The sequence below is a fragment of the Phymastichus coffea genome, unplaced genomic scaffold (assembly GCF_024137745.1).
Source record: "Phymastichus coffea isolate CEN01 unplaced genomic scaffold, Cenicafe_Pcof_1.1 PCOF00019, whole genome shotgun sequence".
NCBI classification, from domain to species: domain Eukaryota; kingdom Metazoa; phylum Arthropoda; class Insecta; order Hymenoptera; family Eulophidae; genus Phymastichus; species Phymastichus coffea.
In genome coordinates, this window is record NW_026706830.1 from 1,727,387 (window position 1) to 1,750,523 (window position 23,137).

Genomic DNA, 23,137 nt, shown 5'->3' on the forward strand with positions numbered 1-23,137 from the left:
CCTTGTAACCTTAACTAGTCAAAAATGAAACTATATCACGAAAACCTATATCTAAAATGAAAGAATCTCCTTCTTTTAAGAGGTTGTTAAAACCTCCAGGAGAGTTCAATATTTGCTCTAAACTTTTCGCATCATTGACGTTGGCATTGAAAGGTCCATCGGCATTAACTGTAAAGCCATTTGTAGTTGCGATTGTAAAGGGCTTGCGTAAGGGTGTTTTTTTCTGTCCAGAATAAGATTTTCTTTGATACACATTATTACTGCTTTTTTGATGATGTAAATACGCACCTTCACATACTATAGCCAGGCTATTTCCTAAATTAAATAATATCTGTGCTACAGGTGATGTTTGACTTAATAAAAATTTGGAATAAGCCTCATAACCAAAATGTTTAGATAAAACTTCTTTTTAAAAAGAATTAAAACAGCACTAATACATTTTTGAACTACACTGCCTGTTAATCACTTTAGCCATGCTTACCTCAAAATTAGGTAAACTTGAAAGTTTTGTATCTCGGTCGGAAATCATCGTATCACAAAAAACCGTAGGGCATTTTAAAGGTAATTGCAAAAGCTTCCATTTAAGACGTGCAGAGACTTAAAAATAAAAATATGTGTTTTTTACAGTAAAAAAACTGATTTAAAAAAATTTCAATTTTTTTAACCTCGACTTAAATCAATGCCAATTTATAACCAGGCGATGGAGAGCAAATCGACCTGAGGAATTCGGAGGGTAATGTCTTTCCCTTTAAAATGAGCTCCCGCGGGGTTCTATCCGATGTTTTTTAACGGAGTTACGGCGTTTTTTGTAAAAAGCAACCTTTTTTTCCAATCCTCAATTACTTCGACTTGCGTACGTTTTGGAAAAAAATGCCAAAGAGAAAAAAGTTTCATTTTTTGTCCAAGAATACGAAAATAAAGTCAAAATAAAGGAATAGAGAAAAAAATTTTTTTCGGTTTTTTAGCGCATTAAAAAAATAAAAGAATTTAACTTTTTTTTTACGCTTAGTTTCAGTTTTTTTGTGATTTACTACGTCCCTAGACATTTTAAAACTAAGCGTAAAAAAAAAGTTAAATTCCTTTATTTTTTTAAGGGGTTAGGTCCAGTCATGATTTTCAAAAAATCGATTTTCTTTTTATTACATTTTCTAAAAGTATAACATTTTGAAAGTATTCCCTGAAATTATTAGACCAATCGGTCCATTATTCACCGAGATATACAACTTAGAACACACCTACCTCGAGTGCTTAAAAACGTCGAACTTAAAAGTGTCGAACCGACGTTCGTTGGAAAACACTCGAGAGGCCAGAGTTGCTCTGCGACGGAAGAAAATCGCTGCTGGGGCAGCTGATAAGCAAAAGGAAGATACATTATATGGTCCTGGAATAGATGATACTGTATAGGTATGTAAAAAAAATTTTTATCTGCATGTAAACTATACTCAAAACTTTAAACGCGTTTTTCTTGAAACCACGTTCTTCAAGTCGGTGATCACTGAAATTCGGAAACGGTTATATCGATCCTCTTCAAATTTTAACGACTTATTTTGCGTATAATTGTCCTCCGGATGGACGAAGGATTTTTTCGTACGATGAAAGTTTTTTTTTACAGCCGAAAAAGTGACGAAAATTTGGGTAAAAAAAAAATTTGACTTTGAACGTCCGCCATGTTACGAAAAATCAAAATATGACTAAACCCTTCGTCCATCCAGAGCATTAACTGATTTACTAAAGATCCTCGTTCGTTTTTTTTTTATTTCAGATGATCCAGACTGCTGCAATCGTGATCACCGCAAAACGTCTTTTTTTTTGGAGTCTCGGCAAATTGACTATATCTTCTAATATTATGGACATTTTGACATAAAAATTTTTCTGTAACTTCTTGAAATGTGTATCTTTAATGAACAAAAAGATTTATTCATGAATAATAAAACCCGTCTACACAAAAAATGTGCAAAAAAAGCGATTTTTTTAGCCTTACAACTGGACCTAACCCCTTAATGCGCTAAAAAACCGAAAAAAAATTTTTTCTCTATTTCTTCATTTTGATTTGATTTTCATATTCTTGGACACAAAATGAAACTTTTTTATCTTTGGCATTTTTTTCCAAAACGTACGCAAGTCGAAGTGATTGAGGATTGGAAAAAAACGTTGCTTTTTACAAAAAACGCCGTAACTCGGTTAAAAAACATCGGATAGAACCCCGCGGGAGCTCATTTTAAAGGGAAAGACATTACTCTCCGGACCCCTCAGGTCGATTTGCCCTCCACCGCCTGGTTCTAAATTAGCACTGATTTAAGTCGAGGTTAAAAAAATTGAAATTTTTTTAATCAGTTTTTTTACTGTAAAAAACACATATTTTCATTTTTAAGTCTCTGCACGTCTTAAATGGAATCTTTTGTAATTACCTTTAAAATGCCCTGCGGTTTTTTGTGATACGATGATTTCCGACCGTGCTACAAAACTTTCAAGTTTGCCTAATTTTGAGGTAAGCTTGGCAAAAGTGATTGACGGGCAGTGTACTTTTTCTGTATTTCAAGAATAACAGCTATACATAGATCAGAGTTTCCAGTTTTTAATTTCATCAAAAATCTGACTAGGGCTTGAGTAATATTTTGATTACCTGAACTTAGCATAGAAGTCATCATTTCTCGAAGAATAATTATATTTTCCTACGTCAAACCTGTTAATTCTTTTATTCTCTCTTCAGAAATTGCATATTCGCTAATTTTATCATGCAGGCCTGCATCGTTTGAATCTGATAAGGCTTCAAGAAATTTGAGCAATTCCTTTGATTCAATTTTACATTTACCATCAGCAGTAGATATATTTGATAATTATTCCTCATAAAATCGTTTTTTGATAAAATGCTTCTTACAACATCTATTTTTTCTTAGAATAAATATTCTCTTTTTTATGAATACTTGTATTCGATCATCGAATGGTACATCTTGAAGATCTTTAGTTGCTCTCCATATAAAACAGTACTTATGAGTTATAATAGTCCTTGGAAAAGGCATGGCTATCATTTCGACTTCAATAATATCAATGGGCACAAATGGTGGATCCGTTCTAGAAGAATCTAATTGTTGACTAGAATATGTAATTGTATATTTACTACTTTTACTTTCTCCAGATTTTTTGTTCTATGAAGATGTATTAAATTCTGTGCTATTTCCTTGTGTATTTTCAAGTGATATTTTTGATGCTTGTTCTTCAATTTGAGACGCAGATTCTTCTTCTTTTTCTTCTTTTTTTTTCTTTTTTTGAACAACATTTTTACCTGAAGTACCCGCTGCAACGTTTCTCTTGGACTACGACAAAACTTTGGATTCCTCAATCACATTCTTGTTTTTAGTATTTTTTAGTTCTAATATTAGACAAACATTTGGAATAAACTGTATCATCTTTTTGTACAAATCGCCCATACTTTTGAAAAAAATCCGAAGCTTGATCCCGACTGTGAGTTTTTAGATGTTTTCCACTCTACTTTCTCATATATTTATAGTACAAAATACGTTTCGATTCATCTCTCGTTCTGGGCTTTTTTACTGGAGGTTTGTCATCAAAAGACATCTTGTGTATCTGCAATAACCAAAAGCATTGACTTTCACTTTCTATAGAAAAAAATATGATTAATTTCTAATAAGCTATTTTAACTTTTAATATATCATATCACTATAATTTGATAACTTTACATCATCAGTTTAAAGCTTAATCAAATGTTTAGATTATGCCATAAACATTAATGACACGTGTTTTACTAATAATCATTTTTTTCCAATATTAAGAAATTATTACATTTTCTCCTGACAACTATAAACTATTATCGTTTAAAAATATTATTGAGTATATATATGGTGTTTAAGGCTCTATTCAACTGAAAAGTTTTCCATCAGATTTTCTTTGCGGTTTTTGAATTTTTAGCACATAATTATAAAGTGGAAAAAAATCAAATTAAAAAAAATTCAATGGTATCTTTTGTGAATAATCATATGGTTTTTTTTGTTCATAATGCTTTCAACGTGGCTCCTATTATAAAACTGATAGTCTCATCGTATTCTATGCATAAACATATCTCCAAATATGTCATAAACTTTGTAAATATTTTTAAGCTGTCCTGGGAGGATAAAGAAAAAAATGTCAAAACTGTTTTCTTGCTAAGCCAATCAGCATAGGGTATGATTTTATTTGCTGTGTATATTAAAAACTTTGAAAATTTATTTTCAGTAATATCAGGCATGTTTTCAATATATTTTATTACGCATATTGTGATGATGCTATTGGATCTATTTTATTCTGCATAAAAACATACATCGAAAACGTCATACTGAAAATAATTTTTAAGTGTGTTACATCTTACAAACTGTGAGACGGGAAAATGTTTTTCTTTTATCCTTTTCGGGTTGTGATTTCTCACTTTACCCGGGTAAAGAAAAATTGGTGTTAATTAAAAATATTAATAATCCCTGAATCTAAAATTTAACATTCAAGCGCTAATCCTTTCAGAAGACTTAGTGAATATTTGATAATGGATTCCACTCAAACCTATAAAAATCCTAATGATCCAAGTTCTGAACGTTAAACTATGTATCAAATCCATCCAACTCATGTTTGAACGAGAGGACCGAGCGATACGGAATTGGGAAGATGAAATGAAAAGGGGTAGAAATATGAAAATTATTTATTGAACCAAAACTTACTGTTTATTTAAATGATGTCCTTTTCAAAAATCCAAGTAATTGTATCAAAAAAAGAAATTCGAGCCTTGCACGCCCGCAAATTGAAAGTAAAAAAAAAACTGGACTAAGTTTCCAAAAATCCTAGGTCTTCTAGTGAGAGAGAGTCCTGCGAGCGTGGCAATTCTTGCTGCGGGTGGCGTAGCAGTGGCAAGCAGTTCGCGCTTTACTTAGCACAATCCTTCAGGATGCGCTCTCTTTCAGAATAATGCCGCAAGGGGCTCTGAAGGGTTTGAGCATGAAAACTTTTTATTACTTAATTATTATCCATTATGATTATTTAATATATATAAATAAAAATCTGAGAATTATATTTAACTCTCAAATGTTATTCATTTAAATCTTTTAAAATGTAACTTAATATTGATTTGTTTTCGTCGGTTTTCGCTTAATTTTAGGAATAATAAAATGGAACTCGTTTTCTTAAATGAAAAGTAGCTTAAATTTCACATTGTACAACTTAATTTTTATATAATTGCACTAAACTACTCAATGGAATAAAATAATTTTCTAACTTTATTACGACTAAATTTACTTATGGAATAAATTGATCTAGATTGACGAATTCATAATTTTCATTGTCGTAAATTTTATATAATACTAAACAGTAAAATGAAAACTCTAAGGAAAACGCATAAGAAGAGTTTTCTCTTTTCTTTCTGCGTTCTGTATAGGCTTCGGACGTCGGCAGCCCATGCTATTAGTCCAAGGACATCCTAAGCAAATGGAGGCGCACAACGAAGTCGTAAAATTTTTTGTATATCTATTTCCTAATCGCAGACTATTTGGTCAGTTTGTCTTCTCTTGGAATTTGAAGGAACCTTGAAAAGAGAAATTTTACAACGTATTTTCGTACAATTCGATGCATTTGATTCGTAATACAAGAAAAAAAAAATAAAGTAATATTATTAGTTATTCGATGTTACAAATGCCTTTAATATACTTAACAAATAAAACAATACCCTATACTGATTGACCCAATAAAAAATGTTGACATTTATTTCTTCAATCTTTCAGCACAATTGGAAGTTATTTTCAAGACTTGTGACCTATAATGTCGGCGTGTTTTATTGCATAGAATGCGATAAGGCTACATGATAGGTTTTATAATAGGATCTACCTTAAAATCACTAGAACCAAAGAACTACTATAACATCGTTAAAAACTGGAGAAAAAAATCTTATTTTGCCGATTATTGAAAAAGCTGTAAAATATGTTGTTTGTATATTTATATTTTCCCACTCTATATACACTCTAGAAATAAAAACAACAATAACCAATATTTAAGCTCCTTTCATCTAATTGAAGTTTTGTGATTTAATGAATCAAGTTAACATCATCTATAGGCACAGGAAAACGTGAGAAGACGCTGCAATTGGAAAAAGAAAGAGAGAGAGAGAGAGAGAGAGAGAGCGCTCACGTGAACATGCACTATGCGGTTATAGGCAAGCGGGCGACACGTGACCAAGTAGCGTTTCGTCGCACACCGCCTAAAACTAGGCTAAGTAGGGATAGTCTGCGAAAGCGTGGTCACTGCCCGCGCAAGAGTATTGCGTGGCGTCACTCAACGTCAGCCACTAATAAAGGTTAGTCGACCAAAGAAATTAACTCACGCTGCCGATCATCTTGGCGATTGTTTTTCCTTGCGAAGAAGAGGTTTGGCTGCCTTTCATTCTATGCAACCCTAGGCCCTGGCCGCTCGTCATAGCGTGTACCACATGCAGCAATGTCAATAACACTAATCAAATATCGTTCCGCAAAGTACGAGGGGGGTCAATAGGCCTTTACAAAATCCAAGAGCTGGTGCTCGTCACTCTTAAATTATGATATTTTTGGTAAGCAATACTAGTCGTTGATCGCCCCGTAGGTGTTGAGTGATAGAAGATTAAAATTTCGAGAATTAGTTGAGGCCACAGGGATATCAAAGGGTACAATCATTTCAATTTTGCATGAAAAATTGGGAATGAAAAAAATATCAGCAAGATGGGTGCCGCGTTTGCTCACTGTTGAAAATAAACGAACCCGTGTGGTCACCTCTGAGGCTCTTTTGGCACGCATACGTTGTAATCCGACAGACTTTTAGCGTCGACTCGTAACTACAGACGAAACAAGGGTACACTACTACACTGCTGAAACCAAAGAACAGTCCAAACAATGGATTACCGCAGGAGAACCAGCCCCAAAGAAGGCAAAGACAGTAAAGTCAGCTGGCAAGATTATGGCCACGGTTTTCTGGGATACGTATGGAACAACTTACTTCGAAAAGGGCCAGACGATCACTGTAAAATATTATGCGTCATTATTAGGTTAGCTAAAAGAAAAATCAAAGAAAAACGTCCTCACTTAAACAAAAAAAATGCCTCTTTCTTCAAGACAATGCTCGAGTTCACACGTGTGCAGTTTCGATGGTAAAAATTAACGACTTAAAGTTCGAATTAATTGACTATCCACCATATTCGCCTGATTTGGTTCCCAGTGACTTTTTCTTATTTCCTAATCTCAAAAAATGGCTTGCCGGACAAAGATTCACGTCGAATGAAGAAGTCATCGCCGAAACAAATGCTTATTTTGAGGGTTTTCAGAAATCATATTTTTCTGATGGCTTAAAAAAACTGGAAGGCCGTTTAATAAAATGTATCGACCTTCTAGCAGATTATGTTGAAAAATAAAAAAAAATTACATATGCAAAACTTTTTTTTTGTCCCACAGCTGTCGGTCCGCCGACGTTATCCGTAATTAAGTCAAATACAATCAGACAAGATTTTATGCGCTAATAGGACGGAGGGAAGAAGGAATTAAGAAATCGGTTCCCCTTCAGGGTTTCTAGGGCGCAGACGTCGAGGGGAGGCGGCCACTGGAATCAACGGAGGTTTCTTCGATCCCCTAAAGCGTCCTCTCCTCTTGGGCACTACGGTTGGTGTAGGTTCCGTTTTAGCGATCTCCTCTCGACCTACTTCTGCCATATCATTCCGTGTAACCGCTACTGGCCTGCCTAACTGAGGTTGAGCTTCGTCCGGCTCGTCGCTGAGCTCGTCATCAATACACTCCTCGTCATCGGGGAGTTGCGCTTGGTCGGAGCAGGGCTTCAGACATTCCAAGGCAACTTTACCGAAGTCTGTGCCATCCTCATCCCTGAGCTGGTGGGAACTTGGACCATTCTCACGCGTTACCACAAAGGGACCGCAGTATTTCGGACCTAACTTGGCTGCGATGGCCTTGGCTGACGACGACAGTAAGTAATTCTTCGTCCACACTTTGTCACCTACGTTGAAAGTCACATTGCGGTGTTTCCTGTTATAATAAATCTCTTGGCGATCTTGTGTGGCTCTCGAGTTCTCTGACGCCTTCGCACTGTATTCCTCGAGTTTTTCAATGCCTGATCGCCAGTCTTCCAGTGCTTCTCCTTGAAGCTCATCCTCCGCTTTCCTTTCCTCGTCCCTCTTCGTGGAGTTAGGTAATTCAGGATTCCTTCCATAATTTAGGAATGCGGGGCTAGAGCGAGTAGCTTCCTCTACAGCAGTGTTATATACAAAGGCGAACTCTGCCACGTGCTTATCCCAGGTATTGTGACGCTCTTCGATGAATGCAGAAATCATGGTCTTAATAGTCCTATTAGCTCTTTCCGTGGGATTGGACTTCGGAGAATAGAGTGCGCATGTCGCACCAATCACTCCCCTGGACTCAAAGAAGCTATCCACAAGCTTATTCTTGAACGGTGCCCCATTATCCGACAGGAATTGGTCAGGAACACCATACTGGAGAAATATGTGCTCGTTGAGCTCTCGTTTGATAGTCTTCGCATTGGCCTTCCTAATCGGAATGCACTCGATCCATCGAGTGAAAAGGTCTACAAACAGAAGTAGATATTCGTGGCCCTGTGGCGATTTAGGAAATGGTGCAAATTCTGACGTAGCAGGCCACGTCCTTATAAATCTTGAGCCAGAAATACTGTGTAATCGCCCGCTGATGAGTTTTAAAACACCCTAAGTGTCCGGCTGTTGGTTCATCGTGGCATTCCGCAATGATGCGTTCTCGCAGTTTTCGAGGGATCACGAGTTTCCACGCGTCGTATTCTTGACGCAACACATCATCGACGGCAGGATTCGGCCTATAAGCGAACAGTTTACCCCTGATGACCTTCCAGTGCGGGTGCTCACTCGGACTTTCAAGGACTTTTACTACCATCTTCCTGTACCATGGGACCTTGATGTTCTCATCTATTTTTAACGAAGCAGCAGCGGCTATCACGTCCTCCTCAGTCTCGTACATACGAGACAAGGCGTCTGGCACAACGTTATCTTTCCCTTTCTGGTGTACAATATCAAAATCATAAGATTGTAGGCGCAATGATCAGCGACCTAGCTTACCGGTCGGGTTCTTCAGGTTGCGCAGCCAGACCAAACTACAATGATCAGTCACGACAGTAAAGTGATAGCCCTCGATGCATGGCCTATATTTTTCTATTGACAATATCACGCTTAGACATTCCCGCTCCGTAACTGATAGCTTTCGTTCTGAGGCAGAAAGGGTGCGGCTCGCGAAGCATAAGATTTTATCTTCCCCGTCGATGTGCTGCAGCAAAACACTGCCTAGACCAGTATCACTTGTATCACACTCGATGATGAACGGGGCTCGATAGTCCGAACGGGCTAATACAGGCGCAGTAGCAACCCAACCCGCTTGAAAGCTGTTTCTTGCTCGTTTTCCTATTCAAACTTGGCGTCTTTACGCGTTAACGCCGTGAGGGGTTCACAGATTGTTGCGCAGTCACCTAAAAACTTCCTATACCACGCAGCCATCCCAAAGAACCTATGAAGCTGCTTGAGATTTTTTGGCGCGGGGTATTCAAAAATGAGGCGAGTCCTTTCGGGATCAGGGCGACAGCCTTCGCGATTGACTAGTACGCTGAGGTAGCGTACCTCAGTCATACATATCCGTGACTTCTTGCGATTTATCGCTAGACCAGCTTCTTTAATCCTGTACAGGATCATATTAAGCCATTTGACATGGTCTGTGAACGTTTCAGTCGCGATAATCAAATCGTCTAGGTATACAAACGCGTAGGGCTCCATTTCTGGAGTAATCACCTTATCTTCTAATGATTGGAAGGTTGCTGGTCCACTGGCGAGTCCATACGGCATCCTGATAAACTCGAACAATCCCATACCCGGAACAGTAAACGCTGTGATCGGGATCGACCGCTGGGTCAAGGGAATTTGTAAGAATGCGCCTGAGCAGTCCAGGGCCGTGACGTATCTCGCGTGCTGTAGCTTGCGCAAAATCACGTCCATATAGGGTAAAGGGTATGCACTGACGCGTGACACTGCGTTCACCTTCCGGTAGTCAATATAGAACCTGTACGAACCATCTGGCTTACGTACCATGACTACCGGACTGGACTACTCACTGGTCGATTTACTAATTATGCCGGCCTCCAACATCTTGCTCAGCTGTACGTGCATCTCTTTCTCTATCTTTGGAGAAACAGGGTAATAACATTGCTTTACGCTTCCCCGACGTCAATATCGTGTTGGATCCAATTGGTACAGCCTACTCGCTCGCACGAAGACTCTGGCAGCAGTTCTTCAATCACTTTCCGTATCTCTTCGCGCTGACTTCCCGAAACATCTTCTATTCCTAGAGAAGCCAACGACAGGGATTTCTCCGTATGCAATGAAGAAAGGATGGCATAAATCTTCTTGCCTTCCCTCTCCATTCAAAACATATTCGTCTCGGGGTCTAAGACTGTTGCGAAAGCTCGAATAAAGTCACCCCTAGGGTACACTCCGCATCAGCCTCCTTTAAAATGAGGGTATCGATCGGGTGTGTCACCTCCGCGACTATGAAGGGTAATTGTACATGGCCTAATATAGGTACACGATGACCGTCGACAGCCCGTGCGACCTGGCCCTCACTATAGTTCACCCGGCAATTCAGTGCTGCTGCTATCTCTAAACCTAAGGAGTTAAGGACCATGCGCGAAGCGCCAGTATCATATAAAGCTCGAAAAGTGATAAATCCGATGCGCACCGTCAACCACCACCTGAGATACTTTTCAACCGAGGCGCTTGCCACAGTACTTCCATCGCCTTGCGTCTGCGCATCCTTTGAGCTGCCCGTGGCTAGCGTTGAGTCAGCTACATCGTTACGCAGAGCTTGCGCTACTCTTGTGACACCATCAGTTCCCAAGGTCCGGGTGTTTAATGGGGCAGTAGGGAACTCATCTACTTGTCCGCTTCTTCGTTTTTTTTCTTCGAGCATTTCGGGCAGTCGCGCTTAGTGAAGCCTGGCCAACTACATCCCCAGCACGAGAGCTTCTCTGCAGGACCGGGTACCTGGTCCTTATTCTTACTACTCTTGGGTGTTCGTGTTTTATTAGATAGGCCCCGCTGCCATCCGCCATTTCGGCCACCCGTAGGTACGTCCGCCGAAGTTCCCTGCGATGACGCTACTGCCCTTCCTTATTGATCTTGTTGCAAAGCGCGGCCCGTGGTTTGTTTCTCCATTCTTGGTGAAGAACCTTTGCCAAAATTAGAGTTCATCTCCTTCATCTCTTTCTCGAAAAACTGCTGAAACAGGATCTCCCAATCTGCTTCAAGGCTCTTGTTCGGCTCCTCGACAATAGAGGCCAAGGCTGGCTTACTCTTCTACATCTTCGCTTTCGGCTGCCAGGCAGCCTCTAGTAGCAAACATTTCTCCGCTGGTGGAGTCGACGTGTAATTTTCTTCAGACTCTTCGTCCTCAGCCTCCTAAGCCTTAAGCACCACCTGCTGGAGATCAGAGATTCCCTTGCTGTATCTGATAACTCTCCAGCGCAGCTTTGGGAGCATGTTTTCGATGATGTGCTCGATTTGGTCTGTTATTGGCCAGGGGCGCTCAAACCGATTCAAAATGGTGTAAAGGAAGGAGATGTAGTCTCGTACGGGCTCGCCGAGTCCTTGAGTACGTCGGTGCGCCTCCACAACCAAGTTACTTTTGTTCCTACGCGACTTGCTATACGTTTCCATTGCCGCTTTCCTGAAGTCTTGGTACGTACACCATGTCGGCCTGAGCATCCGGTAATTTGCGTTGACGTGTACGCGCGAACTATAGAGCACTATGTGCACTATGCAGCTCGGTCTCCCTCAATGATGGTCCCTAGTACAACGATGCTCCGCACTACCGGCTGCAGCCCACGTATGCCAATTCTCCGCAGAGCCAGGCGATTTCGCAATTCTTCCTTGAATAAGGACACGCACTCAAAGGGCGAAGCAAAAGGGCAGCAGGTCACAGTCAAGATCCAAGGAAAGAAGGCAGTCAGAACATAGAACTGTGCTCACTCGCGTGTCTACATAGCTACTACTCGCGCCGTGGGCTCAACTACTCGATTTCGTCTTAATGAGCCAATCGGTGCGCGCGGTCACTGGCTTAGGCGTGACTATGTCTCTCTCTCTCTCTCTCTCCGCGTCTTGCTGACACGTATACCTGAGTACTCACATCTCTCCCTCACCTCACATACTTTATATCAGAACAGAAGTGTAATTACATACGTAAATATAGGTAATAAATAAATATAAACATAATAAATTCATAAATACATAGGATATGTCCGGAGAAATATGTAACATTTACTTATCGTAACTAGGAAGAGAGAGACATAACGAGTCAGCAATTTCACTCGTTATATCCCCCCGGACTAGACGCTGAGTACGGATATACCAGCTCAAAACGATGACTCTCTCTCTCTCAGTAATAAAGGGAAGTCGAAACTTATCATGAGAATTTATTATTATTGTCAAAGAACAGAAAAATTTCTACAAAAAAAATAAACAAAGAACATAGTGTAGGCGCCTCTCTCCCTGTACAAACTAAGGTTCGGCGGACAATCTTCCCGCGATGAGGATGGGTTGACACAGGTGGACGCTATGGATCCTCCTAGTCATTGTAGGAGTATGGGGCCAAGAGTCCCTGGGCCTATTTCAAGGGCTGGGTATAGTTGGGACAGTCCCTTCCCCTGGACACTCCGTTCAAACCATAGTGAGGGCAGCTTCGGATTAGCCGAAGGTCCAGACGGGGGCCATCCCATTTGCCACATGGGCGGGTAGAAGCCGCTCCTTGCCTCGCATGGTGACCTGGCTCATTCCTCACCCTATTGGATATGTGCGGGTTGGGGATAGGAAGAGGGTGGCTGGCATTCTCCTCTTCTAAAGTCATAAGTTGGGCCTGCAGAGTATGCAGTTCTTGGAGCTTCTTGGCCTGCTCCGCTATGATGCGCTCCCTTTCCTGCTCTGCCTCCAGTCTTCTTTTACTCCCTGGGAGCCAGGCCGAACGTGCTTCGTCAAGGTAGGCAGCTAAGTCAATGGCCTCTTGTACCTTGGGGAGCCACTCTTTGGCTAGCTCTGCTGCTTGGGTTCCCGAATGACCGGCAAAATCGAGGAGAGCCTGGTAAACCTCTTGCTCTTCCTTGGTAGCTTCAATGCGGGCCTTCCTGGCTGTTTTGGCTCGAGCCAAGATTCTATCCCACTCAGCAGGCAAATCTTTGCCGTCTTGGGACACCGTTGGTCCGGATAATGGACTCGGGGCTACCTCGTCCTCAAAGACTGCCCCGGTAGCTGTTGGAAAGGCCTGAACATGCGTTGGCGCTGGTAGATCCATTGGACCGGGCAGCGGAATCGGTGTTAGCCTGCCCTCAGAGGTGGCTTCAATGGCCCCTGAAAGGATTTCGTCAAGCGTGGACACTGTTCGATGAGCCGGTCCTCCCGGTACCACGACCGAAGCGACTGCCTCGGGGGTGTGCGATGACGCTTCCGATGGCGAGCCAATAGCCGATAGGCTCGGGGTACTTGGTAACCGTGCCAGGTCGGCAGTGGCTGTGGTAGCCAAGCCCACCAGGGTAGGTGAAGCTCCTGCTGCCAATAATTCATGCGTCAACCGCGCAATCCCCTCAATCAGCTCCTGGGACACCCACAGCTGTCGGTCCGCCATTATCCGTAATTAAATCAAATACAATCAGACAAGATTTTATGCGCTAATAGGAAGGAGGGAAGAAGGAATTAAGAAATCGGTTCCCCTCCAGGGTTCCTAGGGCGCAGACGTCGAGGGAAGGCGGCCACTGGAATCAACGGAGGTTTCTTCGATCCCCGAAAGCGTCCTCTCCTCTTGGGCACTACGGGTGGCGTAGGTTCCGTTTTGGCGATCTCCTCTCGACCTACTTCTACCATATCATTCCGTGTAACCGCTACTGGCTGGCCTAACTAAGATTGAGCTTCGTCCGGCTCGTCGCTGAGTTCGTCATCAATACTCTCCTCGTCATCGGAAGTTGCGCTTGGTCGGAGCAGGGCTTCAGACCTTCCAAGGCAACTTTACCGAAGTCTGTACCATCCTCATCCCTGAGCTGGTAGGAACTTGGACCATTCTCACGCGCTATCACAAAGGGACCGCAGTATTTTGGACCTAATTTAGCTGCGATGGCCTTGGCTGACGACGACAGTAAGTGATACTTCGCCCACACTTTGTCACCTACGAGTCAGCAGATTAACTCGTTATAATAGTTTTTACTGCTTCTTACACGGCGAAGGCCTTTCAGATTATCGTTTTTTTCATGTACCGGGTGGATGGCGCAAATGCTTGACATTTTTTGTCACTTCATATCTCTTTCTCTGCTTTTTGTTCATGTTCTGGCTCTGCTGTTGTCGAGGTTTAATTTCCTTTAGTCGTATCTTTGGTGTTTGGTATTTGTTTTTATTCTATAGCGGTCTTTTTGTGTTGTGTTATTGCTTTTTGTGCGGTAGGTGTGATTTGCACATGATACGACTGCTGAGAGGCATTGAATTTTGTTTCAAAGTTGACGAAATAGTTATTAATTCTTATATAATTTTTAGATAGTCGATTTCGGCGTTGTATATTCTGAGTATAACGTTTCCGATTATGTCATCTTCCTAAATACAAAAGCTATCTGGTACTAGATTGAAAGTTAAATAAAGGTTTTGAAATTTTATCGTTATTTTGCCAAGAGTTAATATGCTTTCTTGAGCGATTCCTTTCAGTTTTAAAAATTCTTGATTTTCTACAGTAGCGTAATTGTGCTTTCTTGATATTTCTAATAATGAGACTGCTATGCCTATGTCTACTAAAAGCGTAGTGTTTCTATACAAATTGCTGAGGATTGATTATTCAGGAGTAATAAAATGGTTTTTTGTACTTGGTAATTTATTGTTGGGTTTGTCGGCACTGTTTTTTTTTATTTTATTAGTATTTTGTGATTGTGATTAATTTTGGCGGATGATCGAGTTTGTTTGCTGTATTGTTTGAGGAGTAGTGATAGTGTTGTTAGGGTGCTGAGGCTCCGCGCACAGTATTACTCTACTTGACGCTGCTGTGTCGGTATACTTTGATTTTGCGAGGCACGGAACCAGTAAGTTTTTGCTGTATAAATCAGTTTATTACAAATTTGGCAGATTGCTATATGTTCATTGTTTTGTTTCAATTGGACGTCTTCAGTTTTCGGTTACACTAGCGTTTTTACTGTTTTAGATAGTTCCTCGGGCTCTTATTTGTTAAATTCTCTTTCGATGTCGATTACCTTTGCTGTAGCCTGTTCGAGATTGACTGCGTCTCCCATGCGCGTTTTAATTACCCAGTATAGTCCGCGAATAGAGAATTTTACTTTATCTTTTTCTAACTGTTCGATAAATCCGTAGTGTTTACGTTTTCCTCTAATTACCGCTCCAAATAATTCTTCGGTTACTGATTTTACTCTGTCATAACATGTACTACTTTTAAAAGAAATTACATTTTCACCGCATTCTTCTTTTAAACTAGCTAGTTCACCTGATAACTGGTTATACGTTTTTGTGGATTCGAATAATAAATCTAAATATTTCATAAAGTGTTCTATATTCACGAAGTTATTTCCCTTCACGCTTTTGAATGCTTCGCCGTCAATGCGCATTTTTATGATTTTAGCTAGGTCTCCTTCATTCATTTTGGTCACTATACTACGTCCTTCGCGACATCCGCCTATAAATTGATGTAACGATATATTAAATCCGTATAATTTTGGTACAAAAGTGATTGCATTTTTAAGGCTAAAATTTTTTATTAGTGATACTATATTACTTTACGATGTGTTTAATGATATTGTTCGGTATGTTTCCGGTGTATAGTACACGGTGCTAGGTGCGTTACTAAATTGTAATATTTTAAGTGAAATTGCTTAGCGTGTATTATTTTTCGATGTAAATTTTCAGGGTTTGCTCTGCTCATTAAGTTTTTTATTACTAACAAGGAAGGTACCCGAGGTGTACCTCACCGATTTTCTTGAAATTGTGATATGTTGTAGAACATCAAAAAATATTCGACGCGTATTTTTTTATACGTGCCCATAAGCCCATTTAAGGGGTGAAACCCACCCTTGAAGTTCACCCCTAAAAACAATTTTTTTTTAATTTCTCGAATACAATTCGTAATTTTTTACTGAAAAAAAGTGGGTAACACTTGTTATTGAAAAGCACATATTTATGCATTGTTTTTAGTCATCAGACTCGTAACCCCCGTTTTTTATTAATGAAAAACTATATTTGATGACCATTTTTTTCACTATACACATTCCAAAATCTGTTAAATCTTGACAAAATTAATTGTTTTATGCACAATAATCAAAAATAAAGTTGACCTGTTCCGGCATTTTCAAAAAAAAAATCCCTTGAGGGGGTGAGCTACCCCTAACATTTATACTATTATATTTCATTATTCCATTACGATATCATGGTGTAAATCTCTTGGATACTATTAAAATTGTTAAGTAGTTGATGTAGTTTGAAATTTTCTGAAATCAGCCCTTACAAATGAATTCATCCCTAAAACTCAATCTCAAGTATTATTTTTTCATTACTTGAAAATACCCTAGGACTATTCAGTGGCGTAAAACGTGTAATAATATTAGTTCACATCCTTGGTATTGAATTAGAATTCTTCACCCCACTAATGTATCAACCCCTATTTTTCAATAAAAAAATGACACCCTTTTCCATATGAAAATACTAGTTTCTTGAGTTTGACGAAAAAAATTTTGGCAGTATGCACAATATTCAAATACGAAATCGACTGTTCTCACCTTAATAAAAATAACCTATAATAAGGGGTGTACCAGCCCCACAGGAGATATTGTCGTATCTCTATGATTTTATTCTTTTTCTATGGGACTTTCAAAAGTAATAAAAAATTAATGATTCAAAGCAAGAAGAAGTAACTAATTATCGAATAAATGCATACGAAGAATAAACGTATAAACGCTTGGAAAACAAATGAAGAGAAGTGAACAGCTTAAAATAACAAGATAAGATTAAATTTATCATTTTCTTCTTGTTGTTGTCGAGATCGGACGGTGGGAAAAACCTCAACGGTTAAATTATCGTCTTGCTATGTTTTGGATAGATAAGACCTTTTTCGACGATGCGATCACACTCTTGAACTCACAATCAGCTCGCCAAAATAACACTCGAATACTAGATATTACCTCTCATCATCAGTCTTTAGTCAGAGCTTTATCGAGCTTGTTTGAATCAATATATTAATTGTGAGTGCAGTGTTTGTTGAATTTACAAGAAATTACATTGGAATCCAATAAATGTGCAACCAAATTTCAAACTTCAAATTTCATCAAAGTATAACATAGTATTTTGGAATTCATACATATTAATTCTACCATATAATTTTTGGTCAATACTTATTTCCTGATTGTAAGTAAAATTTCATTTTGCGTAAAATTTCTTAACGCGGTAATTGATAGATATTGTATACATGCCCTCGCCATTTTTCAAAAAACGCACAGAAATTGAAAGTACTCTATTTTACAGCTCTTTACAAGCCCTATCTAAAGAAACCATAAAAAATTATTTTCATCATTTTTTTTACTCTACATTTTTGAATTAAATATTTTTCCGAAGAAAAAAGCTCAAAAATTTTCATACTCACATCGTATTTGACGAAAATAATTTTTTAATTAGTGATTTAGATATAGCTTATAAAGAGTTATAAAATGCAATACTTCATATTTTTATGTGGTCTTTTTCCAGAATTGGTGAGGGATCAAAGATGGACAAGAAATTTTGGAATTTTCAATATTCAATTATCGTTCGAAGAAATTAGAAATGAAATTGATACGTAATTGTCAGTGTTATGTTGATTTAAATGATATTAAAAATTATTGCCTGACTTTGTAAAACAATATTCAAATTAATGCGCTTCGGATTTCATCATATAAAAAACAAATAATAATTATTATTTCTAGATATTGGAAAAATGACTATTAATCCTATAAATGTTATACAATTATTATTATTATCTTTTCAAGCTATGAATATACAAGAAAGTCCCATTACTAAAGATGAAATTGCTTTGAAGGATAATATAGAAAAACTATTACTTGATTGTATAAATAACTTTGAGGATCCAGAATTCATTGTGGAATCTACATTAGCTTTTCAAGAACCATTTAAGGATACTGAAATGCATATTGTTGAAGATATTGATAAAATCTGGTCAGCGGATGTTAATGAACACTCACTAGTATGTACAGCGGATACAGAAGATCTATCTTGGGATTACAAACGAAAAGCTGTGGACTATTGGAGAAGCGGAGTTACGAAAAATCTCGCTCTGCAAACTGTGCAGCATAGATTTCGAAAAGTCCAATCAATTACACAGTTGAAACGATGGGCGCATACTTTAAATAAAGGAGGCACTTATAAAGAAAAAATTGGAAGAATCAATAAATTTGTATTAGATAATTTTCAGTCGGCTTCCGATGCCGGTTATATAATTCACGATAGAGATTTACAAAAATGGGCATTACAAGCTCAGAAAATCGTTGGACATGAAGATATAAGGTTTAAAGCGTCACGTCATTGGCTACAAAATTTTAAAAAGGCTCACAGAATAGTCAGCAGAAAGATAAATAAATTCGTAACAAAAAAGACTGTTGAAGGGAGAGAATATTTACAAAAAACAGCTGATGATTTTGTTTCAGATGTGAAAAAAATAATTAAAAGCAAAGGATTGAAATCAATTTACAATTCAGATCAGAGTGGATTTCAAATTGAAATGCACTCGGGAAGAACACTAGCTATTGAAGGCGAAAAGCAAATTGAATGTCTTGTAGAATCTGTAAGTTCGACGACTCACAGTTACACAATTCAACCACTCATTTCAGGTGATGGGAGACTGCTTTCCCGAATTATTCATTGTTTGAAAAGAAAGTAAAGGAACCTTTGGACCGGTAGTAGAATCCAAATTATTCAAGCCATCAAATATTTACGTGATGCCTTCCGCTTCTGGCAAACTGACTTCAGGTATGATATTTATTATTGATGATTACAGTTTTTAACTTATGTCATGTGAATAAAAATGAGTTTTTTCAATGGTTACAGAACATTTCAAAACATGGCTGAAGGATGTGTATTTTCCCAATGTTGGGCATTCAAGTGTCTTATTAATTGATTCGTGGAGTGGGCATTGCCCTGATGCTGTAAAGGAAGCAGCACCTCCAAACAAAATTGTTGATGTAAAAATAATTCCAAAAGGAACAACAGGCAAAATTCAGCCACTAGATGCTTTCGGCTTCCGAGTGTGGAAAAATTACGTCCGTCGCTTCGAGGACAGTGTAACATTAATGAATGAGGATATAGAACTTCATAAAAGAAATAACATTATAAAACTCCAATCCTTGGTACATAATCAATTGTCATCTCCTCGATACAATAACCTATTCAAATATTCATGGTATAAAAGTGGCTACGTTGAATCAAAGCCAGATAAATTTGATAACCCCGTAGATTTTAGTTTTGGTAATGATTGTAATGAGCGTTGTGAAGTTCCTGGTTGCTCTAACTTAGCAATTGTAAGATGCTCTTGGTGTAAGAAATCATTATGCTTGAAACATTTTTTTAATGATTATCATTATTGCCAGGATTATAAAAAGTAACATTAAAACTCGAAACTATTGAAATATTAAATTTAAAATTTTTTTGTACTTTGAATCATTAATTTTTTATTACTTTTGAAAGTCCCATAGAAAAAGAATAAAATCATAGAGATACGACAATATCTCCTGTGGGGCTGGTACACCCCTTATTATAGGTTATTTTTATTAAGGTGAGAACAGTCGATTTCGTATTTGAATATTGTGCATACTGCCAAAATTTTTTTCCTCAAACTCAAGAAACTAGTATTTTCATATGGAAAAGGGTGTCATTTTTTTATTGAAAAATAGGGGTTGATACATTAGTGGGGTGAAGAATTCTAATTCAATACCAAGGATGTGAACTAATATTATTACACGTTTTACGCCACTGAATAGTCCTAGGGTATTTTCAAGTAATGAAAAAATAATACTTGAGATTGAGTTTTAGGGATGAATTCATTTGTAAGGGCTGATTTCAGAAAATTTCAAACTACATCAACTACTTAACAATTTTAATAGTATCCAAGAGATTTACACCATGATATCGTAATGGAATAATGAAATATAATAGTATAAATGTTAGGGGTAGCTCACCCCCTCAAGGGATTTTTTTTTGAAAATGCCGGAACAGGTCAACTTTATTTTTGATTATTGTGCATAAAACAATTAATTTTGTCAAGATTTAACAGATTTTGGAATGTGTATAGTGAAAAAAATGGTCATCAAATATAGTTTTTCATTAATAAAAAACGGGGGTTACGAGTCTGATGACTAAAAACAATGCATAAATATGTGCTTTTCAATAACGAGTGTTACCCACTTTGTTTCAGTAAAAAATTACGAATTGTATTCGAGAAATTAAAAAAAATTTGTTTTTAGGGGTGAACTTCAAGGGTGGGTTTCACCCCTTAAATAGGCTTATGGGCACGTATAAAAAAAATACGCGTCGAATATTTTTTGATGTTCTACAACATATCACAATTTCAAGAAAATCAGTGAGGTACACCTCGTGTACCTTCCTTGTAAGTGTAGGTTGTATATTTCCAGAAATATTATTTTAAACAAGAAGTGGGATGTCTGTTAGAGAGTAAGTTTTACTATCGTCCGCGATAATGGATTCGTACAGGGTTTTACTATTGGTTTCCGTGCTGACTAATTCGAGTGTCGGAATTTCTGTAACATCTAATTTTTTTCGTCCTGTGTCTTTGTCGACAACAGCTTGTAGTAAATTTGTAGTCTTAAGATTTTTAGATATAAATTTGATTAAGATGTCAAATATTAAATCGTACTTTTAACTTCGATTAAAAGAGTGACTTGATTATCTGGGACTATTTATTTAACTTTACCTTTCGAGTCAAACCACGTACCACGCTAATTAGTTAACAGAGTCTTACTGCGACTAATTATTATCAAATAATCCCCAAGGTAAGAATATAATTAAACTATTAACTACTCTACTCATGTAAATTGCTATCATTCTATCTTCGTTCTAGTTATCATATACCTTGGCGGGTCTTGCATTTATAAGAAGAGTGCCAACCTTGTGGGTCACGGATTTTGATGAAACTTTGCACACATCTTTTTTGGTCGAAAATATTGGACACGTGTCTCTCAGTTTCTCTGAATAGGCTTTTTTATACCAATTATCCATATACGAGTATATTCATTTTTCTCTCTTTGGCCGACGTAGCGAATACTATGTTATTTTTAAGGACTATAAAAAGTTATTTCCAAATGTGTGATACATATTTTTGATGTATTCTTTTATGTCGAATACAATGGTGCTATTAGATTTATCATAAAACTTATCCTGTCAAGCGCTAGAAGCAAAAAACTACGAAAAAAACAACTAAAAACCACTAAGAAATTCAGTTTTTGGCTTTTAGCGCTTGCAGGGTAAGTTTTATCGTGTGAAGTGTTTCATTAGCAGAGTCTAAGTCTTTCTTTGAAAAGGATGTAATTCAGCCCAAGTTTCTCATAGTATAAAGTATTCTATGAGTCAAGTGTGACGGCAGGCCGTAATTTAGTTTTATTTACTTCTAATTAATTAATAGAAATCAATATTAAAATCAGAATGAGAACCCTCAAGATATATAAAAAGAGCAGGATTGAGAGTGGTTACTAATAAGATTTTCCATGAGGAAAGCACGTCTGGAATAAGGTGTTGATATAAAACCTGATAGTGGCCCAAACCTGTTTACTCGGCCTTACAATCGTCGCCTTATCCTGCTTTGTCCCAATCGCATGTGTTGACAGGACCTACGATCATCGCGTATATATCTTGAAGCACTATTCCAGCGATAAAAAGAGGGGCCATGAAAATACAATCTATCTTTTTCTTCCCATCAAATTTTCTCTTTGTAAGAATCCTTGCAATTTACCATTGAAATCGAATAAAATAAAATTGTTAAGATCCGGAAATTTTTCTTATTAATAGATAAATATAGCTTTTTGAAACCTATAATCGAGTTCTCATTCAAAAAATCATTTTAATCAGAAAATAATGAAAACACTAAGAGAATTCCGTAAAATTAAATGGATTTTAATCAATTTTGTAAGTTATTCTCAAATAGTGATTGTTCTAATAACCATCGTACCTTAATGCGCATCTTTTTAAGATATATTATTTATCCAGTTCAACCCTTGCAAGAACAAAATAATTAATAAATAATTTCATGTTTTAAGCGAAAAAAACAGTAGAACCGTAATGCATTTTATAATAACTGTTAGAAGTTTATGGATTTTTCTAAATATTTATAATAGTTATTTATTGAATTATTGTAATTTATTGTTATTATAATTCCCTCACTATTAATAATAACCATGTATCGTTAAAATTATCTAAGTCTAGTACGATTTTGTGTAAATAATTATAAATCATAGCGTCACTCTTCCTCTCGAAAGTGGTACTCCAAAAGTTATCCCTGGAGAATAAAGGCCCAAGATAAGAAAGGACCGTCCTATCTCTCTCTGAAAACTCACACCCTTCGACCAATTACAAATACCAAATCGGATAAGAAAATTTTTCCCACCAATACAGAAAATTTTAATCGTCATCATGTCATGGGCCGGAAAAAGGGAATTTCCACCCAACCCAACCACCCACTACTTATAAAAAGCTCCGTTCAAGACTGCGGGACCAGTGCTGGAGAAAACATAGAAGGATAGGAAAATTTTTTGAGAAGAATCAGTAGTGCAGAGTAGTACCGAGAAGTCATCCAAGAAATAAACCAAGAAGTCAGCCACGAAGTAAATCAAGTGCATCCAGAATGAGAGAAAGATAGAGGTTAAAGAGCAGAGAATACGCAGGCTAAGTATTTAGCAATCTAATAAAATAAAAAGTAAGTGAATTTTGTATGGGGCTATCTTTTCTTTTCGTTCTTTCCTTTTTTGCTTTCTCTCTAGTTCCTCTTTCTTTCTGGAAATTCGTTAAGCTTGAGTCTGGCAAATTTTCCTT

At 37.8% G+C, this 23,137-nt stretch overlaps 1 protein-coding gene across 2 annotated transcripts in view; it reads left to right on the forward strand.

Moving 5' to 3' along the window:
* Positions 1–23,137, forward strand: part of LOC131675319 (protein slit) — a 1,191,763-nt gene that overhangs the window by 734,732 nt on the left and 433,894 nt on the right. The gene's annotated exons all lie outside the window — the stretch shown is intronic.